This window comes from Oncorhynchus masou, unplaced genomic scaffold (genome assembly GCF_036934945.1).
Source record: "Oncorhynchus masou masou isolate Uvic2021 unplaced genomic scaffold, UVic_Omas_1.1 unplaced_scaffold_8394, whole genome shotgun sequence".
NCBI lineage: Eukaryota > Metazoa > Chordata > Actinopteri > Salmoniformes > Salmonidae > Oncorhynchus > Oncorhynchus masou.
Genome location: NW_027014858.1, coordinates 1 through 9,424, shown reverse-complemented (window position 1 = coordinate 9,424; position 9,424 = coordinate 1). Strand labels below are relative to the sequence as shown.

Below are 9,424 nucleotides of genomic sequence, written 5' to 3'. Positions count from 1 at the left end.
AGGTCATTATGGAGTATTGTGATGTCATTCTGGAGTATTGTGATGTCATTATGAGACATTGTGAGTTCATTATGGAGTATTGTGAGGTCATTATGGAGTATTGTGATGTCATTATGAGACCTTGTTGATGTCATTATGGAGTATTGTGAGGTCATTATGTGATGTCATTATGGAGTATTGTGAGGTCATTATGGAGTATTGTGATGTCATTATGGGGTATTATGGAGTATTGTGATGTCATTATGAGACCTTGTGATGTCATTATGGAGTATTGTGAGGTCATTATGGAGTATTGTGATGTCATTATGGGGTATGGTGTGTGGATTGAATAGGAACATGATTTATTTAATCCATTGTAGAATGAGGCTGTAACGTAACAAAATGTTTCTGAATGCCTTGTATGTATGTTAATGGTATTTGTTCACCCCAATAGTACAGTTTGTGATGTTTTTCTCCATATCTCTAAAAACCATGTTATTAGATGGATCCATTTCCCCCATTAGTTTGGGATTCAGACCTGCAGTCATCTTGATTTCAGACACTATGGAGAAGTGTTCCACAGGCAGTAAATCTGATGTAGAATAAATGGAACCTGATCCATTTCATTCTATTAACATGGTTTATGTGTTATAGCAGTAATGGGCTTAAACTGATATTAAAATGACAACTCCATAGATGATACCAGGTCAGGGGAGTTCATCTCTGCTCCCAGCATCCCTGGGACAGTACTGATCAACATAGCTGACCTGATGCAGAGGTGGACCAGTGATGTTTTCCTCTCAGTGGTGAGACTTGCCCTTCCATTTGACACACCTTTACCTGATGAGATCATACAAGACGTTACAGGCTTATTGCACGTGGACATGTTTCAAAATAATTTTGAAAACTTAATAAGCAGTGGTTGAATGAGTTAGTTGTAATGGAACCAATAGAAAAGTCCTAAAAGTACAAACAAAGATCATACAAGACGTTACAGGCTTATTGCATGTGGTAACAGATGTGTTCAAATACTATTTATAATAATATTGAATACTTCATGAGCAATGGTCCATAGGGTTTTACTGCCCCCTGCTGGAGACTGAGCACACTGCAGTCCCTTTCAGGTCCATAGGGATTACTGCCCCCTGCTGGAGACTGGAGCACACTGCAGTCCCTTTCAGGTCCATAGGGTTTTACTGCCCCCTGCTGGAGACTGGAGCACACTGCAGTCCCTTTCAGGTCCATAGGGTTTTACTGCCCCCTGCTGGAGACTGAGCACACTGCAGTCCCTTTCAGGTCCATAGGGTTTTACTGCCCCCTGCTGGAGACTGGAGCACACTGCAGTCCCTTTCAGGTCCATAGGGTTTTACTGCCAGATGATGGAGACTCATCAATTTGCAGGTACTGAAGTCCATAGGTCCAAAGGTTATATCAGGGACTATCAATACAGATAGGACTGTATGTAGAACCATAGTTAAGTCCTGAAAAGGACTATCAATACCCTTTCAGGTACTGTATGTAGGGTAAAGACCAGTGTTGGACTATCAATACAGGTACTGTATGTACCATAGTAAAGTACTATCTATAGTGTATGTAGAACCATAGTAAAGACCAGTATGGACTATCAATACAGGTACTGTATGTAGAACCATAGTAAAGACCAGTATGGACTATCAATACAGGTACTGTATGTAGAACCATAGTAAAGACCAGTATGGACTATCAATACAAAGTGACCATTTAGAATGAGGCCCAGTTCAATGAGAGGAAGTCTTAACAGAACTGGGGGATGACAGACAGGAAGTGGGGGTGGAGATCTAATATATTTTTGTGCCAAACACTAAAGCATGATATTGTAATATATCTACACCCTATTCCCTACGTAGAACACTACTTTAGACCTGGTCAGAAGCACCGTAGTGCACTACGTAGGGAATAGGGAACCATTTGGAACAGAGACAGTAATTCCCCTGAACATCTTCCTCTTCCTCATCTGGTTTCTTGAACAGCCCTTCACTCCTCCCCTCTTCCTCCCCTCCTCCCTCTTCATTCTATTCTATCAGCCACACCACTAGCTCACCTCCACACAATACATTTACAAGTTAAAGACACACCTTGGAATAAATAACAAAGGAAAACTATTACTAGATGAAGTTGAGTGTTTTTTATTATTTCCCATCACCATAAATCATATTTAATCACTGAACAGTAGCAGACCTAACTTCATCTGTTCCTGACTCTGGATAGTGGATTAAAAAGACCATCAATCTCCAATGATATTAAAGTACTATTCTGAACATTACTGATATACTGAGTGGCAAGTCAAGATATCTGCTGGTTTTATTGTTTGGTCAACAGCACCACCTGCTGGACAGGTTTAATGTTGCTGGACTGAGCAGTATGGGAGGATGAAAGATGACACATTTAGGGCCGGTTTCCTGGACATCTACATTGAACATACTGTTTAGTCCAGGACTAGGATTCATCTGTGTCTGGGAAACCAGACCATATAGTTTAGTAGAAAGGAAGTGATACCAGCTTGTAGTGGGCTGACTAGTCCTGAATTGTCCTTTAGTTCCTGGACCATTTTCCATGCAGCTCCAGGTGACAGAGAACACATCAATTAGGACCGAGCCAACAAGCTGATCAATGATACTGAGGAGAATTACATAGAGACAGAGAACCAACTGAGAAAACATATCAATGGTTCTGAATGACAACCAATATACATCAACACCAGACATCATGATTCATGGAAATGTACAAGATTAAAACATTGCATTGAATTTTAATTAATAACAAATCAGTTTACAGTTTAACCAGCTCAGCAGAACCATTATAATCATAGAGCCTAAACCCAGGATAGAGGGGCTGAGTGAATGTGGTCTGGACTCTGTGGAGGAGGGTCATTGTGTCAGAGACACTGTAGAAGGACAGAGTACCTGCCTTGTGATCCAGGTACACTCCTACTCTGGAGGACTGAGGGCCTGATACTTTAGTCTCAACATTATTGTGTCTGAAACAATAACCACCACTATCGTAATATAAACTCCAGGACTTGTTATTGTATCCAAATCCACCATCATTACCCTTCTGTTCTGCTGATGTCTTTATATGAGACTGCTGTATAAACAACACCACCAGTCCTCTCCACCTCCCAGTAACAGCGTCCAGACAGACCCTCTCTACACAGAACCTGCCACCAGTTGGTGAATCTGTCTGGATGGTCAGGATATGGTTGGACTTGGTCTGTACGTGTCACCTTTCTGTTCCCTTCAGACAGAGAGAGGAGTGTGCCTGCTGTGTTTGGGTCCAGTGTGAGCTGACAGGAATCTGGGAGAAGAGCAGAGACCAACGAGGGGAGTCAGAACAATAAGTTAAGTCAGATACTGTATCTCCCCTGTCTTTGATTAGAGCACAGCAGAGATCAAATCAGAGAAATATGAGGAGTCAGATAGAGACCCAGTCTTTGATTAGATCTACTATTGCTATATATTTCTAGAGGGATTGTTAGGAGTGTCAGTAAAAAGAGACTGTTAGTTACTTCACAATAAAGAGACTCACATTGTAACAACTGTTCTCTGGTCTTGGGCTCTGGAGGCAGTACAACATCCACTATATTCACTACAGACACACAAACACATTGACAGAGAGAGGAATGTTATCATCAGACCATATTCCACATGTATATGACTAGTAGGGAACTTTCAATGGTCTAAAGTTGATGTTCTTATTGTTTTCAACACACCTGTAGTGGAGATCTTGGTCCATTCTCCTTTAAGGAAGTCTTCTAGTTTCTCTCTCAGTTCAGACACAGTCTGACTCACATCTCAAAGTACTGAAGAGGACGGACAACGATGCTGGGTAAGTCTGAAGATACACTGATACTGGAGAGAGACTGATACCTCTGGAGAGAGAGAGAGAGAGAGACTGATACCTCTGGAGAGAGAGAGAGAGAGACTGATACCTCTGGAGAGAGAGAGAGAGAGAGACTGATACCTCTGGAGAGAGAGAGAGAGAGAGAGAGAGAGAGACTGATACCTCTGGAGAGAGAGAGAGAGAGAGAGAGAGACTGATACCTCTGGAGAGAGAGAGAGAGAGAGAGAGACTGATACCTCTGGAGAGAGAGAGAGAGAGAGAGAGACTGATACCTCTGGAGAGAGAGAGAGAGAGAGAGAGACTGATACCTCTGGAGAGAGAGAGAGAGAGACAGATACCTCTGGAGAGAGAGAGAGACTGATAACTCTGGAGAGAGAGAGAGAGAGAGAGACTGATAACTCTGGAGAGAGAGAGAGAGAGAGAGAGAGACTGATACCTCTGGAGAGAGAGAGAGAGAGAGAGAGAGAGAGAGAGGACAGAGAGAGAGAGGGACCTCTGGAGAGAGAGAGACTGATACCTCTGGAGAGAGAGGGACGGAGAGAGAGACTGATACCTCTGGAGAGAGAGAGAGAGAGGGACTGATAGGAGAGAGAGAGAGAGAGAGACTGATACCTCTGGAGAGAGAGAGAGACAGAGAGAGAGAGAGGGACGGACAGAGAGAGACTGGGGACTCTGGAGAGAGAGAGAGGGGGACGGACACCTCTGGAGAGAGAGAGGGGGACAGACAGAGAGAGAGAGAGAGGGACGGACAGAGAGAGAGAGGGACGGAGAGAGAGAGCGAGAGACTGACGGACAGGAGAGAGAGAGGGGCGACGGACACAGAGAGCCTCTGGACACAGAGAGAGAGGGGGGGGACACAGAGAGAGGGACGGACAGAAAGAGAGGGGGGACGGACACAGAGAGGGGGGGACAGAAAGAGAGAGAGGGACGGACAGAGAGAGAGAGGGGGACGGACAGAGAGAGGAGAGAGGGACGGACAGAGAGAGAGAGGGGGGACGGAGAGAGACAGAGAGGGGGACGGACAGAAAGAGAGAGGGGGACGGACAGAGAGAGAGAGGGGGACGGACAGAGAGACAGACAGAGAGAGAGGACGACAGAGAGAGAGAGGGGGACCCAGAGAGAGAGAGGGGGCAGAGTAGAGAGAGAGAGAGGGGGGCGGACAGAGACAGAGAGAGGGACGGACAGAAGAGAGAGAGGGGGACGGACAGAGAGAGAGGGGGACGGACAGAGAGAAGAGGGGACGGACAGAGAGAGAGAGGGGGACGGACAGGAGAGAGGGACGGACAGAGAGAGAGAGAGGGGGACGGACAGAGAGAGAGAGAGAGACGGACAGAGAGAGAGAGACGGACAGACAGACAGAGAGACGGACAGACAGAAAGAGAGAGAGAGGGGGACGGACAGAGAGAGAGAGAGGGGGACGGACAGAGAGAGAGAGGGATGGATAGAGAGAGAGAGGGGGACGGACAGAGAGAGAGAGAGACGGACAGAGAGATAGAGGGGCGGGGGTACACAGAGAGAGGGACGGACAGAGAGAGAGAGAGGGGGACGGACAGAGAGAGAGAGACGGACGGACAGACAGAGAGACGGACAGACAGACAGAGAGACGGACAGACAGAAAGAGAGAGAGAGGGGGACGGACAGAGAGAGGGACGGACGGACAGAGAGAGACGGACGGACAGACAGAGAGACGGACGGACAGACAGAGGGACGGACGGACAGACAGAGGGACGGACGGACAGACAGAGGGACGGACGGACAGACAGAGGGACGGACGGACAGACAGAGAGGGACGGACGGACAGACAGAGAGGACGGACGGACAGACAGAGAGGGACGGACGGACAGACAGAGAGGGACGGACGGACAGACAGAGAGGGACGGACGGACAGACAGAGAGGGACGGACAGACAGACAGAGAGGGACGGACAGAGAGACAGAGAGGGACGGACAGAGAGACAGAGATGGACGGACAGAGAGAGAGAGGGACGGACAGACAGACAGAGAGGGACGGACAGACAGACAGAGAGGGACGGACAGACAGACAGAGAGGGACGGACAGACAGACAGAGAGGGACGGACAGAGAGAGAGAGAGGGACGGACAGAGAGAGAGGGACGGACAGAGAGAGAGAGAGGGACGGACAGACAGAGAGGGACGGACAGACAGACAGAGAGAGAGGGACGGACAGACAGACAGACAGAGAGGGACGGACAGACAGACAGACAGACAGAGAGAGAGGGACGGACAGACAGACAGAGAGAGAGGGACGGACAGACAGACAGAGAGAGAGGGACGGACAGACAGACAGAGAGAGAGGGACGGACAGACAGACAGAGAGAGAGGGACGGACAGACAGACAGAGAGAGAGGGACGGACAGACAGACAGAGAGGGACGGACAGACAGACAGGGACGAACAGAGAGAGAGAGAGGGACGGACAGACAGACAGACAGAGAGAGAGGGATGGACAGACAGACAGAGAGAGAGGGACGGACAGAGAGACAGAGAGGGACGGACAGACAGACAGACAGAGAGAGAGGGAGGGACAGAGATGGAGAGAGACAGGACAACATAATGATTGAGATGAATAGTTTCACATGAAGTTAATTTCATATCACATGTAACAAGACAGTTTAGTTACCTGGAGGAAATGGATGTGATCCTCTGTGTGTGAGAGCTGCTCCAGCTCAGTGCTTCTCTTCCTCAGCTCAGCGATCTCCTGCTTCAGTTGCTCCAGGAGTCCTTCAGCTTGACTCACTTGAGCCTTCTCTTGGGCTCTGATCAGCTCCGTCACCTCAGAGCTCCTTCTCTCAATGGAGCGGATCAGCTCAGTAAAGATCTGATCACTGTCCTCCACTGCTGACTGTGCAGAGCGCTGGAGAGAGAGAGAGAGAGACAGAGAGAGAGAGAGAGAGACAGAGAGACAGAGAGAGAGAGACAGAGAGAGAGAGACAGAGAGAGAGAGACAGAGAGAGAGAGACAGAGAGAGAGAGACAGAGAGAGAGAGAGAGACAGAGAGAGAGAGAGAGACAGAGAGAGAGAGAGAGACAGAGAGAGAGACAGAGAGAGAGAGAGACAGAGAGAGAGAGACAGAGAGAGAGAGACAGAGAGAGAGAGACAGAGAGAGAGAGAGAGAGAGAGACAGAGAGAGAGAGAGAGAGAGAGATAGACAGGTTCAGTCAGAACTCTGCTCTCCAGGTCCACCAGGCCTTGCCTCCTCCTGGACAGACAGGTACAGAACACCCTTTGGTCCTGCTCTACTCTCCTCCCTCCTGGACAGACAGGTACAGAACACCCTTGGTCCTGCTCTACTCTTCTCCCTCCTGACAGACAGGTACAGAACACCTCTTGGTCCTGCTCTACTCTCCTCCCTCCTGGACAGACAGGTACAGAACACCTCTGGTCCTGCTCTACTCTCCTCCTCCTGGACAGACAGGTACAGAACACCTCTTGGTCCTGCTCACTCTCCTCCCTCCTGGACAGACAGGTACAGAACACCTCTTGGTATATAATATATATATCTCATATCATCATTCAGAACTTTAAGCATATCTTTGGGAGGACGTCCAGCCTGTTTGACAAAGATAAACAAAGTGCTGACAAAATAATCAAATTTTTCCAAAAATTTTGGAAAGCAGAAAGCTGACAAAATAATTAACAAATTATCTGTGTCATTTATAGCCAAAAGTAAAACTACATTAAATACAACGTGATATTATCTGTGTCATTTATAGCCTGGCACAGATAGTAAAACTACATTAAATACAACGTGATATTATCAATTAAATAGTAAAACTACATTAAATACAACGTTGTTCAGATATTATCTGTGTCATTTATAGCCTGGCACAGATAGTAAAACTACTGTAGCGACCCGCACAGACAGCTGTGTGTTATGTGTTCGGCTAGTAGCTGGTTGTGTTGTACTTACCAGTTCCCAGTGTTCCGCGGGGTCCGACATGCCAATCAACTTGCTATCTGCCAATCACAGGAATGCCTGGGATGTTCTGATGCCGGCATCCTGGTGGTTGGCGGAGTGGCGTGGAGGGGCGGGGCATTGGAAGTTAAGCTTCAGCCTTTGTTCTCTCTCTGACGTCTGGGCTTCACAAGAGAAGGTCCCGATTGGCTTGTGGGGTATCTTTCATTTATTTGGCGTGAGCTCAGGCCAAACAGTAGCCTGTGTAAAGTTGCTAATAAACCGTCAATTCGTAACTCGATCCTCTGTCTGGACAATTGTTCCTTTATGATCGAGTCAGGTCATTACACTCCATTAAATACAGCGTTAACTAGATATCATCGCCACATAACTTATGTCGAATTTAAAAGGCACCGTTACCGTTAGTAACGTCTGTTACACTGTAACTTACAGGCAGCCTCACATAAAACACTATTGGTTAACAAAGCTTTGATTATGACCAAAGTCTATAGTAGTGAAAACTCTCTCTCTCTCTATTCTAACTTACCACACATTCACATCACTGCCTCGACATGAATGTGTCCTGTCAGAGCCGTTTCCTGTCCGTTAACTGTTAACAGTCTCGAGCCACAGCTTAACCAATGAGCTACAAGGAGGACTGACAGTCACGAGCGGTGCAGCAGCCTCTGCAGCAGTAGCCTCCCCTGGGTCCTAGTGCCCGCCCGGTAAGACGGTTAAGATGCGATGGAACGGTTGACGGAGAGAAAATAAATCACAGAGAAAATATATTGACTGATATATTGAATTGTTTAGGGAAGCTTTAGCTTTGGCTTTAATACATTCTGAAAATACTTGAAAATAAAAATAATAGCAGCCCTCCTCAGGAACAACAAAACCCTCACAGACCAACTTCTTCTTCTATGATATAATGGAGGTCCTCAAATCTTATTTTGGGGATATGGAGGCGTCTCGTGTGGCCAATAGCCTGGGGAAATGCATAGCGCCAAATTCAAATAATACGCGATAAAACTCAAACTTTAATTAAATCACACATGCAGGGTACTCAATTAAAGCTACACTCGTTATGAATCCAGCCAACATGTCAGATTTTAAAAATGCTTTTCGGCGAAAGCATGAGAAGCTATTATCTGATAGCATGCACCCCCCTGAACCACCTGAACGAGATGTAAACAAATGAATGAGCGTCGCCGGCGCTACACAAAACGCTGAAATAAAATATAAAACATGCATTACCTTTGACGAGCTTCTTTGTTGGCACTCCAATATGTCCCATAAACATCACAATTGGTCCTTTTTTTCCGATTAATTCCGTCCATGTTTACCCAAAATGTCCATTTATAAAGCCCGTTTTGATCCAGAAAAAAACAGCTTTCCAAAACGCAACGTCATGACAAAACATTTCAAAAGTTGCTTAAAACTATGCCAAAATATTTCAAACTACTTTTGTAATCCAACTTTAGGTATTTTTAAGCGTTAATAATCGATCAAATTGTTGACGGGGCGATCTGTATTCAATAACAGCAAGTCAACAATACATGCACGGTTTTCTCTCTTCCATAACATAATCCACAGTGTAACCTCTGCCTCTTCTTCGTTTCACCAATGATTTACTTCAACCCAAAGACCAATTTC

General features: G+C 46.5%; 1 long non-coding RNA gene across 1 annotated transcript; it reads right to left on the bottom strand.

Moving 5' to 3' along the window:
* Positions 1-2,205: 2,205 nt before the first annotated feature.
* LOC135537761 (uncharacterized) lies at positions 2,206-6,577 on the bottom strand. Its single transcript, XR_010455268.1, has 4 exons — positions 6,497-6,577; positions 3,728-3,886; positions 3,544-3,603; positions 2,206-3,312 (listed from the first exon to the last, which is right to left on the bottom strand). It is a non-coding gene; the product is annotated as an uncharacterized LOC135537761 (long non-coding RNA).
* Between the last annotated feature and the right edge of the window lie 2,847 nt (positions 6,578-9,424).